General features: G+C 49.0%; 1 protein-coding gene across 1 annotated transcript in view; it reads left to right on the top strand.

Moving 5' to 3' along the window:
• Positions 1-17,878, top strand: part of LOC141117755 (NACHT, LRR and PYD domains-containing protein 3-like) — a 646,257-nt gene that overhangs the window by 16,584 nt on the left and 611,795 nt on the right. Inside the window, exon 3 of the mRNA XM_073610770.1 lies at positions 5,853-5,966. The gene's annotated coding sequence lies outside the window, so the exon portion shown is untranslated. The remainder of the gene's footprint in view (positions 1-5,852; positions 5,967-17,878) is intronic.

Raw genomic sequence — 17,878 nt, 5'->3', positions numbered from 1 at the left:
GACATGAGGCACTTGGCAGCAGAAGCAGAGCATGCGGGAACGTCAAATACCCTTTTAAACAAAGCCACAAACTCAGGGTAGCTCAAGACAACAGTTTTTTTGTGTCTCCCATAGAGGGTTTGACCAGGCCAAGGCTCTCTCAGAAAGCAAAGATCACAAAACCTACTTTGCTTCTGTCTGTGGGAAACGCCTGGGGCAGCATCTCAAAGTATATCTCAACCTGGTTGAAAAATCCTCTCTGCATTGGACTGGATCACCCCCCAATCACTGGGGAAGCGGAGTGGAACCAGACATACCTCTTATAGAGGTAATATTTAAGGCGGGTGCCTGCACAGAGACTGGAGCAGCAGCAGGGATGGCCTGCAACATAGGTTGTACTGTGGCGGCCACAGTGGGAGATTCCAGGTGAGCCATGCGACTCAGGAGCGTTTGGAATGCCATGGCAAACTGATCCATGCGGTGATCCAGTTCATCCAATCTGGAAAAAATATTACCAACAAGTGGATTGACTACATCTTCTGAATTCATGGCCCTCGCCTACTGTCAGAAACCTTGAAATCAGACTGAAACAGAAGTACAGTTAAATCACACTTGTTTAATAATAAAAGTAAAAAGAACAAACGTAGTCAAAACATAGCTAAAAGTACAGTAACCGGAACGGATAGTCAGACAAGCCAGAAGTCAGGGATCAACGGATTGGAACAGCAAGCAGGATCTGGAGCCAGAAGGGATGTCAGCAAAGCAAGTCTTTAAACAGGAACGCAGAAGATAGTCTCTGTGAAGTTGACCAAGGCAAAGGCAGAGATCCACTGGGCTGAATGGCTTAAGTAGGCAGAACTGACGAGCAGGATATCATCAACAGCTGAGTAACTGTGGAGAGATGGGAGCTGGCAATTAGCCAACAGCTGAGCGGCCAGCTCTGAGAAGGAAGGGCTGAGCCCAGCCCTGACAAAGAGAATGAAAAAAAAGGGAGAATACATGGAAAGGAGAGGAAAAGAGGGGGGACAAAGAAAAAGAGAATAAGAGAAAGAACAAGAAAGATGGCTAGAGAGAGGGATTGGGAAAAAAACAAGAAATTAGGATAGAGAGGGATAAAAGGAAAAGAAAGGAAAACAAAGAGAAACAGTGGTACATTCTAAAATGTACTATGAGGGGTTTTAATACTGTACGAGTGGAAGGGACTCAGGGAGCGCTACATTCCACGGTTAGGGCCGCAAATTACTTGTCTTGCCTTGGGTGCTGACAACACAGGCTATGAAAATAATTTTACTGTTGGGGTCCCCACAACCTGGGAAATTTTATCAAGGGGTCACGGCACTAGAAAGGTTGAGAACCACTGCTCTAAACATACATTTCTAAGGTTGGTGCTGCTATAAAGACCAATATAAACATTAAACCACAGAGAATCATGCACACATACACAAAAAAGGTTGCTTTTCAAATCTTCCAACTAGGGTACCAACCACCTGGCCCTGTCCACATCACTGTCATTGTCTGATTAATTACAGCAGGATCACATGACTTTATTACATGGCTGTACTGTCATTTTGTGTTTGGTTTATTTGTTGACCTTTTTTTAGAGAGGAACTCATGCAAAGTCTTTTTTTGTTATTTTTGTATTTCAAATTTTGTGCTCAACATAACCTGTTATGTAATGTTGAATGATTCCATAGACTGAAGTCTTTTTAGGTTACAGATGTAGTGCCCAGTGGCGGAATTATAGGGGTCACAACAGTCGCAAGTGCGACTGGGCCCTGTACTTCACCGCCACTTCAGGGGGCCCAGCGGCCGCCCTCCCGCCCGCCGTGTGAGGGGCCCACCTGACTGTCCAGAGGTGTTGTGTCCATGTTTCACTGTGTCGGGAGGGGGGCTTTCACCCGCTACGCCTGCACTGAGGGGAGAGAGAGAAGCTCTGAGCTGTGAGACTGTGTGGGCTCCGCCCCTGCCTATCCAGAAAGAGAGACTGTAAGGGAGGCGGGGCGGACACTGAAGCACACCAATTCAGTGAAGGTGGGGGAGGAGCTCTCCCCTCTGCTTCTGCGCAGTGTGGAGTACCTACGACGGCTTGTGACCTGACCTGAGGCAAGCATCCTGGGCTGGAGGAGGCACGCCGAAGGATTGTTTCTGATTTCTGAGGAGGGGGAATCGATAGATTGATTGGCGGTAAGTCCCCATTTTGCACTCCAATCGATCGATCCCAACCTCCACCACCTCTGCGGCTCTGCCTCTTACTGATCCCATCCCCCCACCACCACTGATCTCATCCCTATCCCCCCACCCCCCATCACCTCTACAACAGAGGAGATGGGGGGTGGGGGGATAGGGATGAGATCAGTGGTGGTGGTGGGGGATGGGATCAGTAAGAGATCCCCCTCCAGTACCACCACCCCCCTCCAGTACCACCACCACCCCCTCCAGTACCACCACCACCCCCTCCAGTACCACCACCACCCCCCTCCAGTACCACCACCCCCCTCCAGTACCACCCCCCTCCAGTACCACCACCACCCCCCTCCAGTATCACCACCACCCCCCTCCAGTACCACCACCACCCCCTCCACTACCACTACTCCCCTCCAGTACCACCACCACCCCCTCCAGTACCACCACCACCCCCCTCCAGTACCACCACCCCCCTCCAGTACCACCACCACCCCCCTCCAGACTGCACCTGTGACAGGCTGCACTGGGGATGCAGGTGGCACTGGTGGACAGGGGCAGGCTGCATTGATGACACTGGCTGCACTGGGGACACAGGCTGCACTGGGGACACAGGCAGCACTGGGGACACAGGCTGCACTGGGGACACAGGCAGCACTGGGGACACAGGCGGCACTGGGGACACAGGTGGCACTGGGGACACAGGTGGCACTGGTGGACACAGGTGGCACTGGTGGACATGGGCAGGCTGCATTGGTGAGACCGGGTGACACCGGCTGCACTGGGGACACCGGCTGCACTGGTGACACCGGCTGCATTGGGGACATCGGCTGCACTGGGGACACAGGTGGCACTGGTGGACACGGGCAGGCTGCATTGGTGACACCGGCTGCACTGGGGACACTGGCTGCATTGGTGACACCGGCTGCACTGGGGACACTGGCTGCATTGGTGACACCGGTTGCATTGGTGACACAGGTTGCATTGGTGACACAGGCTGCACTGGGGACACAGGCTGCACTGGGGACACAGGTGGCACTGGTGGACACGGGCAGGCTGCATTGGTGACACCGGGTGACACCGGCTGCATTGGTGACCCCGGCTGCACTGGGGACACCGGTTGCATTGGTGACACCGGCTGCATTGGGGACACCGGCTGCATTGGGGACACCAGCTTCACTGGGGACACCAGCTTCACTGGGGACACCGGCTGCATTGGGGACACCGGCTGCACTTGTGACACTGGCTGCATTGGGGACACTGGATTCACTGGGGACACCGGCTGCATTGGGGACACCGGCTTCACTGGGGACACAGGTGGCACTGGTGGACACGGGCAGGCTGCATTGGTGACACCGGCTGCATTGGTGACACCGGCTGCACTGGGGACACTGGGTGCACTGGGGACACTGGCTGCATTGGTGACACTGGCTGCACTGGGGACACCGGCTGCATTGGTGACACCGGCTGCATTGGTGACACCGGCTGCACTGGGGACACAGGTTGCATTGGTGACACAGGTTGCATTGGTGACACCGGTTGCATTGGTGACACAGGCTGCACTGGGGACACAGGCTGCACTGGGGACACAGGTGGCACTGGTGGACACGGGCAGGCTGCATTGGTGACACCGGGTGACACTGGCTGCATTGGTGACACAGGCTGCACTGGGGACACAGGTGGCACTGGTGGACACGGGCAGGCTGCATTGGTGACACCGGCTGCACTGGGGACACCGGCTGCACTGGGGACACTGGCTGCATTGGTAACACCGGCTGCACTGGGGACACAGGTTGCATTGGTGACACAGGTTGCATTGGTGACACAGGCTGCACTGGGGACACAGGCTGCACTGGGGACACAGGTGGCACTGGTGGACACGGGCAGGCTGCATTGGTGACACCGGGTGACACCGGCTGCATTGGTGACACCGGCTGCACTGGGGACACCGGTTGCATTGGTGACACCGGCTGCATTGGGGACACCGGCTGCATTGGGGACACCGGCTGCATTGGGGACACCAGCTTCACTAGGGACACCAGCTTCACTGGGGACACCGGCTGCATTGGGGACACCGGCTGCACTGGTGACACTGGCTGCATTGGGGTCACTGGCTGCATTGGGGACACTGGATTCACTGGGGACACCGGCTGCATTGGGGACACCGGCTTCACTGGGGACACAGGTGGCACTGGTGGACACGGGCAGGCTGCATTGGTGACACCGGCTGCATTGGTGACACCGGCTGCACTGGGGACACTGGGTGCACTGGGGACACTGGCTGCATTGGTGACACTGGCTGCACTGGGGACACCGGCTGCATTGGTGACACCGGCTGCACTGGGGACATAGGTTGCATTGGTGACACCGGTTGCATTGGTGACACAGGCTGCATTGGGGACACAGGCTGCACTGGGGACACAGGTGGCACTGGTGGACACGGGCAGGCTGCATTGGTGACACCGGGTGACACTGGCTGCATTGGTGACACAGGCTGCACTGGGGACACAGGTGGCACTGGTGGACACGGGCAGGCTGCATTGGTGACACCGGGTGACACCGGCTGCACTGGTGACACCGGCTGCACTGGGGACACTGGCTTCACTGGTGACACCGGCTTCACTGCGGACACTGGCTGCATTGGGGACACCGGTTGCACTGGGGACACAGGTGGCACTGGTGGACACGGGCAGGCTGCATTGGTGACACCGGGTGACACCGGCTGCATTGGTGACACCGGCTGCACTGGGGACACCGGCTTCACTGGTGACACCAGCTTCACTGCGGACACTGGCTGCATTGGGGACACCGGTTGCACTGGGGACACAGGTGGCACTGGTGGACACGGGCAGGCTGCATTGGTGACACCGGCTGCATTGGTGACACTGGCTGCATTGGGGACACCGGCTGCACTGGGGACACTGGCTGCATTGATGACACAGCCTGCATTGGGGACACAGGCTGCATTGGTGACAGAGGCTGCATTGGGGACACAGGCTGCATTGGGGACACAGGCTGCACTGGGGACACTGGCTGCACTGGGGACACCGGCTGCACTGGGGACATAGGTTGCACTGGGGACACAGGCTGCATTGGTGACACCAGCTGCACTGGGGAAACAGTTGGCACTGGTGGACACAGGCAGGCTGTATTGGTGACACTGGCTGCATTGGTGACACTGGCTGCACTGGTGACACTGGCTGCACTGGGGACACAGGCTTCATTGGTGACACAGGCTGCACTGGGGGCACAGGCTGCACTGGGGGCACAGGCTGCACTGATGACACAGGCTGCACTGGGGACACAGGCTGCACTGAGGACACAGGCTGCACTGGGGACAGAGGTTGCATTGGTGGACATGGGCAGGCTACATTTTTGGGCACGGATAAAGTTGTTGTTAATATTTATTTTCATAACTTAATTCTGCATAAAACATTTAAGTGTAATTTCATTAGATAAGTTATGAGGGCGTGTTTGGGGGTGGAATTAGGGATGGGGCATGGTAGGGGTTGGGTGGGGCCACAGATGACAAGTAACCCTTGAGGCCTGTCTACTAGCTCAGGATTTGAAATTTTGAGCCCTGTATATACAAATGTTTTTTGCTTTTAATTTCCATTTTAAACTGAATGGGTAGTTTTACAAGGTGATCGTTTACATATACTCAAGTAACCAACTGCAAAATTTCTGTCTAGAATTCCTGGAAGGTCAGCTAGAACTTCGCCTTTCTGGTGGTCTTCCAAACAACGTGGGAGGTTAAGGTGGACCCTCACAAGCCGCTCGAAGACTTGCAACGGGCAGCTTTGCAGGTATGATGAGCCAATATCTGTACCAGATTCATGTGTCGATGTCATAGACTCCCATTGATTCCGCCATCAACACACAGTGCTGACAGGGGAATCCGTCCTGCCAAGCAATTGTCTTCTCTCAGCTGGGGGGGACTAGGGGCAGGCAGGCATAGTATCAAAATCATGCTTTTCGGGGGGGGGGCCTTCATGATTTCTTGCACCGGGGCCCTGAGGTTTCTAGTTATGCCCCTGGTAGTGCCCTCTACTATAGAGTACGATTTAATAGCATAGGATTTAGTACAGGTAAATTTAGCCAGGCCTGTGGGTTTTTTACCAGGCCTGGTTGTTTTGATTTAGGTTTGGGAGTGTCAGAATAGTGGGAGGTGTGGCCACCTACACTTGGGCTCAGAGATACCTCCTCTGCCTGACTGTGAATTGTTCCAGAAGGAGAGGATGGGCTGAGACCTGAGTGGCAGGAAACTCATGTGAGACTCCTGACCAATCATTAATTTGTTTGGTCGAGAAGAGGTCTCTCAATCAAGGGGGGTCACATGCTTTCAAAGGGGAGGAGGGCCTAGGGCCGGGAATGAACAGGAGGGCCTAGGGCCCAGAAAAGAACAGGAGGGTCTGGGGCCCAGGAAGGAACAGGAGGGTCTGGGGCCCAGGAAAGAACAGGAGGGTCTGGGGCCCAGGAGACAGAGAGGAAAGCCTGGGGCCAGGATCGAGAAGTGTTCCAGGAGGTCCAAACCGGGCGCCTGGAGTACAGCAGAGTCAGCATGTAATGCTGGGGAAAGGGCCGGTCAGTCCCATGCGGGGATGTGCCGGACGAATGAGGAGGAAGTAGGAGTGAAGCGGAGGAAGAAGACTGGGTGATTAACTTTCTGTGGGAAACATAGACTGTTGGTTGTGAGAGAATCAGGTCAGTGAAAACCCAGAGAAGCAAGTGTCAGAGTGAGTCAAGGGACATGCTGTGAGCCTATGGACTACAGTATAAACTATAAGGACTGTAACTTTCAGAGACTGATGGGTGTTATGGAAATAGGCAGTGATGGCCTGTGACTCTAACATGAATACCCAAAAGGAATTCTATCAGTCAAGCAAGGGGAATTATTCAGAATAATGCCTTCTGTTCAACTTGGGAGTACTGCACCAGAGAAAGCAATAGACTCAGGAAAGGATCGTTTAGGGAAGTCCAGTAAAAAAAGCTATGTCAAGACAAGCCGGGGTCGGAGACTGGCAGCAAACAGGAATAGTCAGGAACAGGCCAGGTAGACAGAAATCAGGTAAGCAGGTAACAAGTAGCCAGGGTTTTAGAAAATGCTATAGACTGGACAGCATAAAGGCATGGTGACAGACTCCTTTTAAATGAGCTTCTTGGCACTAAGTGCTGTCACACTGTGCGTCTGCGTGCACCCCGCGTGCACCCACGCACAGCCCGTGCGTGTCAGCTCGCACCATTGCGCACACACGTGCACCCGTTAACTCCTCTGACGGGGATTCTGCGCACAGGTCTTCCACAAACAGCTGGATTACCAGAACGTCTTCCTTGACAGATTGGCAGCAAGGGGCGGCAGACATTGAGTGGTTGGTAATGTGGATGAGCCTGGCAGCAGCATTCATGATGGTCTGAAGGGAGGATAGGTTATGTAAAGGTTGCTTGTCAGCACATTAACTTTAAGTGGTGATTAGGGGTGAGCTGAACACCCCCCTGTTCGGTTCGCACCAGAACAAGCGAACAGGAAAAAAGTTTGTTCGAACGCGTGAACACTGTTAAAGTCTATGGGACACGAAAATGAATAATCAAAAGTGCTAATTTTAAAGGCTTATATGCAAGTTATTGTCATAAAAAGTGTTTGGGGACCTGGGTCCAGCCCCAGGGGACATGGATCAATGCAAAAAAAGTTTTAAAAATGGCCGTTTTTTCAGGAGCAGTGATTTTAATAATTCTTAAAGTCAAACAATAAAAGTGTAATATCCCTTTAAATTTCATAGCTGGGGGGCGTGGCCAGGCAGCGCATGTAGCAGGACGCACTTCTCCTCAGCTCCGCCGAAAATCCTGACAATTATCCTCTGGATCACTCATCCAGCCCGCTGATACCCCCGATCGGAACCGCATAGTATCTGGGCCTCAGCCGACCCGTTCACCCGATCGATTTGTGGCTGCAGAACATGCCAAAACGGGGCAAGGATGGTGGCGGCCCGCCCGCAGTTCAGGCCCAAGATGGCGCTCTGCCACAGCGATCACAAAAGGAGAAATATAAGGAGGCTGCCCAAAAGCTCCTGTTTGGCAATAAAGCATCAAAAGAACTACCATCACCCACATCTGACCTTAGTGAAGAAGAAGGAAGTCAGCTGGAGATGGATAATACTATTCCACTGGAGGATGGCACTGGATCCCCTGCTGACTGGGCCGCAGTGAGTACAGTTTCACATTCCTATCAGGGCACTCAGACATCAATCCTGCCCCCGGATAATGCTGAACCCCCTCTCAGAGACATACTCTCAGGAGTGACTATATGCAACAGATCCATCTCAACCCTGACTGATGAAGTTAAAGGTGTCAAAGCTGAGATATCCTTTGTGAGACAGGACATGCAAAAGCTAAGAGAGCGCACAGCTGCAATAGAGAGCAGGGTCAGTGTAATTGAAGATGATTTAGTACCCATGCAGAGAGATTTAAAGTATAACTGCCATCTTGCAGATCAGCATGCAGCGCGCTTAGATGATTTGGAAAATTGCATGCGCCGCAACAATGTCCACGCCTTAGTATTCCCAGAAAGGATAGAAGGTAAAGACCCGGTCACTTTCATAGAACAATGGCTCCTCACTACATTTGGAAAAGAAGCTTTCTCTCCACTATTTGCGGTGGAGAGAGCGCATAGAGTGCCATCGCGTCCACTACCCCCTGGCAATCACCCTCGTGCTTTTCTGTTTAAGCTCTTAAACTACAAAGACAGAGATGCCATTCTTGCTAAAGCCAGAACCATGGGAGGTAAGCTGAATATTGAAAACTCCAAAATTTCCCTGTTTCCGGATTTCTCGACTGAACTCCAGAAGCAGCGAGCAAAGTTTATGGATGTCAAACGAAGATTAAGAGACCTTAACTTGCCATATGCGATGCTATATCCTGCCCGCCTCCGTGTGTTCGCACTAGGGGAAACTCGCTTTTTTGAGCGCCCGGACATGGCGGCTCAATGGCTAGATCGTGAAGATAGGGCCCTTAAAGCTGCTAGACCACAAAGAGATGTCCCTGCTTAAGTGCTAAGTCATGACAAGACCCGGTTTATTTTTACTGGGATAGATGCCTGGGCTGTGAGGAGGTCTTAAGATTTAAGTTTGCTGATTGAGGTGGACAGTTTCTATACTCATATCCGATGTTCAGGCGGCTGAGGAGTACTGTTTGTTTGTTTCACCCTTCCCCCTTTTTTCTTTTGCTTTTTTTCCACATTTTTGATTGCAATTAAGGAAGAAATGCGTGCCTACCGTGGCTGTGAAACCCCTACGAGAATTAACCTACTGGTTAACTAGGAGTTTTCAAGGCTTTTACCCCCCCCCACACCTGTTGTGTGGGAAAAGTTAACACTGCAGCCATGTGGCTGTGCGAACTGCCAACCTTTAGAATTATGCCATACAGAGCAACATGCATTAAGCCAAAAATTTACTGCCTTCTGTACTTATATGCTAACCTGCTAGAATATGTTTCTTTGCCTTGCAACATGATTTCATGTCTACAGATACCTAAATGTTTTCAGAAAGGAGAAATCAAGTATGATATGGGGAGAGCGGGTCCCTCTCTCCTTCCAGATGCTATGCTATTGTATAACCTAGGAGGTCTGATGAGAGTTATGCTGGCCTGGTCAATGTTTCTGAAACAAGATGGGGATGACTAAATTGACCATTGTGGCTTGGAATGTCAGAGGACTGGGAAATCCAGTAAAACGAGTGGCGGTCCTTAGACATCTCAAGTCGCTGAATGCGGGGGTAGTCTGCTTACAGGAGACCCATTTCTCTGTGGACCCCCCTCCCAGTCTTAGCCCACGATTATATACAAACCAGTTTTATGCAACCCACTCCACTTACTCAAGGGGAGCAAGTATACTAATCAGGAAGGATGTTCAATTCAATTGCATTAGAAAACGCATTGACCTGGCTGGCAGATATGTCTTTCTTTTATGCACAATTACAGGCCTAAGATGCATTCTTGCTAGCATTTATATACCCCCACCGTATAACTCAGAGATTATCAGGCACCTGGCAAGTTTTATGGCCCAATACCCAGAAGTACCCTTACTGGCAATGGGGGACTACAATAATTTTTTTAAATTTTCTTAAGGATAAATTACCTGTACCTACTGCTAGCACATGTCAGGTAAAAGGTAGTACCCCCTTTGCCAGAATACTTGAAGAATTGGGGCTGATAGATGTCTGGAGGTCTAAACATCCTAACGATAAAAAATACTCCTGTCATTCAGCCTCACATGACGGATTATCTAGAATAGATTTGGGCCTTGGGAATGACAAGATGCTTCACTTAATAGAGGAATCAGGATATGCAGATAGGCATATATCTGACCACTCGACCTTTTGGGTGACCATTTCATTACCAAGTAGGTACAGACGTCCAATATGGAAACTTAATCCCTTCTGGCTCTCGCTGTTTACTGAACCAGACCCTATAAGTGGTGCACTCAAGCTGTTTTTACAGGATAATATCAATACGGCTAAGCTGGGGGTGGTCTGGGATGCAGCGAAGGCCTTTTTGTGAGGACAACTTATCAAAACAATATCACAGATTAAAACTGACACCAAGGCTTGGGAATTGTTGGTACGAAATAGAGTCACCGAAACTGAAAACAATTATATTAATGACCCCACAGGAGACACTAAGAGAGCATGGTTGAGTGCACAGACAATGTCTAGGCAGTTGGCGCTGCAGCTGGCGGAGAACAAACGTTTTTTTCTGCAACAATCACACTTTGAGGAAGGGGAGACGACTGGTCATATGCTTGCAGTAATGGCACGGTCTCAGCAATCATCCTCTCTCATCTCCGCCATCTGTGACGCACAGGGCGCTCTGAAATGCTCTACTCCTGATATCCTGACAGTTTTTGGTGATTTCTATGCTGACCTCTATACTTCTAAAGTTACACCCACTGACAGTGCAATAGAAGATTTTTTAAATAGCTGTGAGCTCCCCAGTCTGCCAATAGAAGATAGGACCATGCTTAATGCCCCTTTAACAGCAGAAGAACTAGACATTGCCCTATCTCAAACTAAAAATAATAAATCGCCAGGTGTAGATGGTCTCCCATCAGAGATATACAAATGCTACGCTGACTCCATGCTTCCCACACTACTGAAAGTTTACAATGAGGCACTAAGAGAGGGCTCATTGCCAAGCTCGATGAACGAGGCGATCATTATTGTTATATTAAAACCGGGTAAAGATGCAAATTCCCCTGGATCCTATAGACCCATTTCATTGCTCACATCCGATATCAAGCTGCTGGCTCGGATGTTGGCAAACAGATTGGCCAAAGTAATTAATAAAATAGTACATAGAGACCAATCCGGGTTCATCCACACGAGATCCACGGCGCAAAATATAAGACAACTATTCCTGAATCTACAACTCCCAGTGGACAACACAGGCAATAGGGCAATTTTTTTACTAGACGCAGCTAAGGCCTTCGACAGTGTCGAGTGGCCTTATCTGTGGAAAACGCTGCAGAACATGGGACTGGGAGACACCTTTATTCGGTGGGTACAACTTTTGTACGCCGCGCCCACTGCCAGGATACGGATTAATGGGGAACTTTCAGAACCTTTTCCTTTATTTAGAGGCACCAGGCAGGGGTGCCCATTGTCGCCCCTACTGTTTGCCTTGGCCCTGGAACCCCTGGGAGCAAAAATTAGAGGTGACGCTAGAATAGCAGGATTCCAAAGAGGCATGAATAAAGACATAGTGTCCATGTACGCAGATGATACCTTGCTCTATTTAGGGGACACAAAAGATACACTACAAACAGTCATGTCTCTCATTAAGGATTTTGGGGAATTATCGGGCTTCTCCATTAACTGGGATAAGTCAGTGTTGATGCCGCTCGACCCCCTGAATACTCCACTACCCCTAGGCGCAGAGATGATACAACAAGTACGCTCATTCCGCTACCTGGGGATCCAGGTGACCCCTAATCCAGCCACTTATGTTGACCAGAACCTAACACCTTTGTTAACTAAATTCCGTGAAAAGAGTAGGGCCTGGTGTAGACTACCCCTGTCTGTTGTTGGTAGAATTAATCTTATTAAAATGGTCTGGGCACCACAACTGTTATATATTTTTAATAATTCCCCGGTGTGGATACCTAAAAAATGGTTTGACAGAATAGAGACCCAATTCAGAGAACTCATATGGAGGAAAAAAATAGCGAGGATAAAACTATCAACACTACAGCATGGCAAAGAGGAGGGGGGACTTGCAGTCCCTCATCCCAGAATGTATTATTTAGCTTCCCAATTACAACAACTAGGAGGACGGGGCTTGCTGGATCCAAAAGACCTGATTCGTAGACTTATAACACTAGAAGACAACAATTATTCAGCGCTGGCAAATTTGGAGGCGGGATTCTTGCATTTAGACCCGGAAGCTCCTACGATTAAATTGTTGATTTTATTTTGGTCCTATGTCAAGAAACTAATAGGCATCACGGGCTTTCTATCCAGCACGCCTCTCTGGCGAAATAGACAACTGAAAGAAATACAAAAACTAAAAGGCTTCAAGAGTTGGGAGGACGCAGGCATCAAATATATCTCACAATTAGGGATGAGCTTCGAGTTCGAGTCGAACTCATGTTCGACTCGAACATTGGCTGTTCGCAAGTTCACCGAACAGCGAACAATTTGGGGTGTTCGCGGCAAATTCGAATGCCGCAGAACACCCTTTAAAAGTCTATGGGAGAAATCAAAAGTGCTAATTTTAAAGGCTAATATGCAAGTTATTGTCATAAAAAGTGTTTGGGGACCTGGGTCCTGCCCCAGGGGACATGGATCAATGCAAAAAAAAGTTTTAAAAACGGCCGTTTTTTCAGGAGCAGTGATTTTAATAATACTTAAAGTCAATCAATAAAAGTGTAATATCCCTTTAAATTTCGTACCTGGGGGGTGTCTATAGTGTGCCTGTAAAGGGGCGCATGTTTCCTGTGTTTAGAACAGTCTGACAGCAAAATGACATTTTGAAGGAAAAAACTCATTTAAAACTACCCGCGGCTATTGCATTGCCGACAATACACATAGAAGTTCATTGATAAAAACGGCATGGGAATTCCCCAAAGGGGAACCCCGAACCAAAATTAAAAAAAAAAATGACGTGGGGGTCCCCCTAAATTCCATACCAGGCCCTTCAGGTCTGGTATGGATATTAAGGGGAACCCCGGCCAAAATTAAAAAAAAAAAATGACGTGGGGTTCCCCCTAAATTCCATACCAGACCCTTCAGGTCTGGTATGGATTTTAAGGGGAACCCCGCGCCAAAAAAAAAAAAAAAACGGCGTGGGGTCCCCCCAAAAATCCATACCAGACCCTTATCCGAGCACGCAACCTGGCAGGCCGCAGGAAAAGAGGGGGGGACAAGAGTGCGGCCCCCCCTCCCTCCTGAACCGTACCAGGCCACATGCCCTCAACATTGGGAGGGTGCTTTGGGGTAGCCCCCCAAAACACCTTGTCCCCATGTTGATGAGGACAAGGGCCTCATCCCCACAACCCTGGCCGGTGGTTGTGGGGGTCTGCGGGCGGGGGGCTTATCGGAATCTGGAAGCCCCCTTTAACAAGGTGACCCCCAGATCCCGGCCCCCCCCTGTGTGAAATGGTAAGGGGGTACATAAGTACCCCTACCATTTCACGAAAAAAGTGTCAAAAATGTTAAAAATGACAAGAGACAGTTTTTGACAATTCCTTTATTTAAATGCTTCTTCTTTCTTCTATCTTCCTTCATCTTCTGGTTCTTCTGGCTCTTCTGGTTCTTCTGGTTCTTCCTCCGGCGTTCTCGTCCAGCATCTCCTCCGCGGCGTCTTCTGTCTTCTTCTCCTCGGGCCGCTCCGCACCCATGGCATGGGGGGGAGGCTCCCGCTCTTCTCTTCTTCTCTTCTTCTTTTCTTCTTCATTTTCTTCTCCGGGCCGCTCCGCAATCCATGCTGGCATGGAGGGAGGCTCCCGCTGTGTGACGGCGCTCCTCGTCTGACAGTTCTTAAATAACGGGGGGGCGGGGCCACCCGGTGACCCCGCCCCCCTCTGACGCACGGTGACTTGACGGGACTTCCCTGTGGCATTCCCCGTGACGTCACAGGGAAGTCCCGTCAAGTCACCGTGCGTCAGGGGGGGCGGGGTCACCGGGTGGCCCCGCCCCCCCCCGTTATTTAAGAACTGTCAGACGAGGAGCGCCGTCACACAGCGGGAGCCTCCCTCCATGCCAGCATGGATTGCGGAGCGGCCCGGAGAAGAAAATGAAGAAGAAGAGAAGAAGAGAAGAAGAGAAGAAAAGAAGAAAAGAAGAAGAGAAGAGCGGGAGCCTCCCCCCCATGCCATGGGTGCGGAGCGGCCCGAGGAGAAGAAGACAGAAGACGCCGCGGAGGAGATGCTGGACGAGAACGCCGGAGGAAGAACCAGAAGAACCAGAAGAGCCAGAAGAACCAGAAGATGAAGGAAGATAGAAGAAAGAAGAAGCATTTAAATAAAGGAATTGTCAAAAACTGTCTCTTGTCATTTTTAACATTTTTGACACTTTTTTCGTGAAATGGTAGGGGTACCCCCTTACCATTTCACACAGGGGGGGGCCGGGATCTGGGGGTCACCTTGTTAAAGGGGGCTTCCAGATTCCGATAAGCCCCCCGCCCGCAGACCCCCACAACCACCGGCCAGGGTTGTGGGGATGAGGCCCTTGTCCTCATCAACATGGGGACAAGGTGTTTTGGGGGGCTACCCCAAAGCACCCTCCCAATGTTGAGGGCATGTGGCCTGGTACGGTTCAGGAGGGAGGGGGGGCCGCACTCTCGTCCCCCCCTCTTTTCCTGCGGCCTGCCAGGTTGCGTGCTCGGATAAGGGTCTGGTATGGATTTTTGGGGGGACCCCACGCCGTTTTTTTTTTTTTTTTTGGCGCGGGGTTCCCCTTAAAATCCATACCAGACCTGAAGGGTCTGGTATGGAATTTAGGGGGAACCCCACGTCATTTTTTTTTTTAAATTTTGGCCGGGGTTCCCCTTAATATCCATACCAGACCTGAAGGGCCTGGTATGGAATTTAGGGGGACCCCCACGTCATTTTTTTTTTTTAATTTTGGTTCGGGGTTCCCCTTTGGGGAATTCCCATGCCGTTTTTATCAATGAACTTCTATGTGTATTGTCGGCAATGCAATAGCCGCGGGTAGTTTTAAATGAGTTTTTTCCTTCAAAATGTCATTTTGCTGTCAGACTGTTCTAAACACAGGAAACATGTGCCCCTTTACAGGCACACTATAGACACCCCCCAGGTACGAAATTTAAAGGGATATTACACTTTTATTGTTTGACTTTAAGCGTTATTAAAATCACTGCTCCTGAAAAAACGGCCGTTTTTAAAACTTTTTTTTGCATTGATCCATGTCCCCTGGGGCAGGACCCAGGTCCCCAAACACTTTTTATGACAATAACTTGCATATAAGCCTTGAAAATTAGCACTTTTGATTATTCATGTTCGTGTCCCATAGACTTTAACGGTGTTCGCATGTTCGAACGAACTTTTTTCCTGTTCGCATGTTCTGGTGCGAACCGAACAGGGGGGTGTTCGGCTCATCCCTACTCACAATTATACCAAGATAACACTCTTAAATCATTTCAGCAGATTCAAATAGAGTTTGGGATCCCACATAATAATTTTTATAAATATCTCCAACTGCGTCATGCCTTACAAACCCAGAATAGAACTGTCAGGACCCAACAAACAGAACATCCGATTATACAGGATGTTTTTTATGGATGAAGTTAAAAAAGGCATGATATCTAGATGCTATAATACTCTTATAGCACGAATACAAGATCCCTCTAGAATACCATGCAGACAGCGGTGGGAGGAGGATATAGGAGAAATGGATGGAGACAGTTGGAATATATGCCTTATGAATGCCCCCCTGGTATCAATATCTGCGTCCCAGAAACTCTCACACCTCTACTTACTACATAGGGCGTACAGAACCCCCCCTTCAACTTTATAAATGGGGAATTAGAGAGTCACCCCTGTGCCCAAAATGTGAACGCGATCATGGAGACTTGCTCCACATGACATGGAAATGCCCCAAGCTATTCAGATATTGGAAGGAAGTACTGGACACGATTTCGGAAGTATATATGATACCTCTTGAGAGAACTCCAATGGTCTGTTTACTGGGGGGGGAATAGACGAAGAGTTAGCACCGCAAACCTACACGTATAGCGCTTATCCGTTTATTATACACAGCGAGGAGACTAATTGCCCAGTGGTGGATCACCCCACGAGTTCCCACCAGGAGGCAATGGATAGACAGCGTGAACAGGCTTCTAATAAGAGAAAAAGTTACTTACCAACATAGGAAGGCCCCACAAAAGTTCCTTTCAATATGGCAGGCATGGTTAGACGTTCCTGGTTTGGCCCCACACCAATTAATTAAAGATAGGTTACTCTTGGGTTGATGTAGACTCGATTACTGTATGGAAACTGTACACATGCAAAGAAGCGGGAGTTATAAGAAGGGACATTCCCTGTGGGATATATGGCAGTATATGTGATATGGTACTGTATAGCAAGGTTTTGCTCTGTTCTGCTCCTATCTCCTTTTCTTTCTCTCCTTTCTTCTCTTTCTTCTCTTCTTTCTCTTCTATTTTACTTTCTCTTCCACCGATGAATATTATATTGAATTAAACATAACGAATTTAAACAAGGTTGATGGAATTATAAGGTAGTAGAGTTGATTTCAATGCTACTGTTAAATGAACGACGTGTTTTCTATTTTTATACTCTAAGGTTATCAGAGATCACTAGAGCTTTCAGCATATAAGGGTAATATTATTATATCTGGTACTTGCTTAAATTGTATTTTATTTGGATATATACTCCTTGCGAACTACATTACATGATAGATCTATTATTGTTAAAAGATAATGGTATGATAGGTTATATTCCTGATAGAATGTAATCAGAACCGTCTTATAATAATCTTAGGTAGCTGATAAATGTTTTCCTTGTCAAAAGAAGTTTATTGAGTATACAATATTATAAAGATACATAAAGTAAGTTTACAAGGATCTATAAAGTAAGCTCAATGTTTTACAGTAGGGTTTATATAGGTAAATATCATGAAATTTCAAATATTAAACATTGGGTTCACGTAAACCTAAATTAAAGATATATATCATTTCCTTAGTTACTTTTGTAGGTATTTAAATGATTTATACCTACTATACATATTGTTTACAAGTAGAGTGTATATAGGTCAAATAAATTCTGATAATGAGCTTTAATCGTAAGGTGGAGAAAAGGAAAGAGAAAGAAGAAAAAGGGTTGAAAGGTAGAGGTATGGTCCACAAGGTTGTCCCGCTCGTCAGTTTATTATTCTTTTTAGTTCTCTTTGAAGCCTTAGAATGGGTGTCTCTGTAAGTCATTTAATCTGTTACCATGGCAACAGGACAGAGTCATTGAAGTTTGACAGGAACTGTTGTTTTATCCAAGGGTGCCAAAGTTTTTCAAATTTTGGAATTTGATTTTGATCGATGGCTACCATCTTAGCATGGGACATTGTATTATTCATTCTGTGAATTGTTTCTGCTAGTACCAATGTAGGAGATTTCCATGCCTTGGCCACTGTTTGTTTTGCAGCCGTTATTAGTTGGATCATAAGTTTGAATTGAGAGAGTGTTAACCATTCCGGTTTTA

This window comes from Aquarana catesbeiana, linkage group LG13 (assembly GCF_042186555.1).
Source record: "Aquarana catesbeiana isolate 2022-GZ linkage group LG13, ASM4218655v1, whole genome shotgun sequence".
NCBI lineage: Eukaryota > Metazoa > Chordata > Amphibia > Anura > Ranidae > Aquarana > Aquarana catesbeiana.
This window is presented reverse-complemented; position numbering and strand designations above follow the sequence as displayed.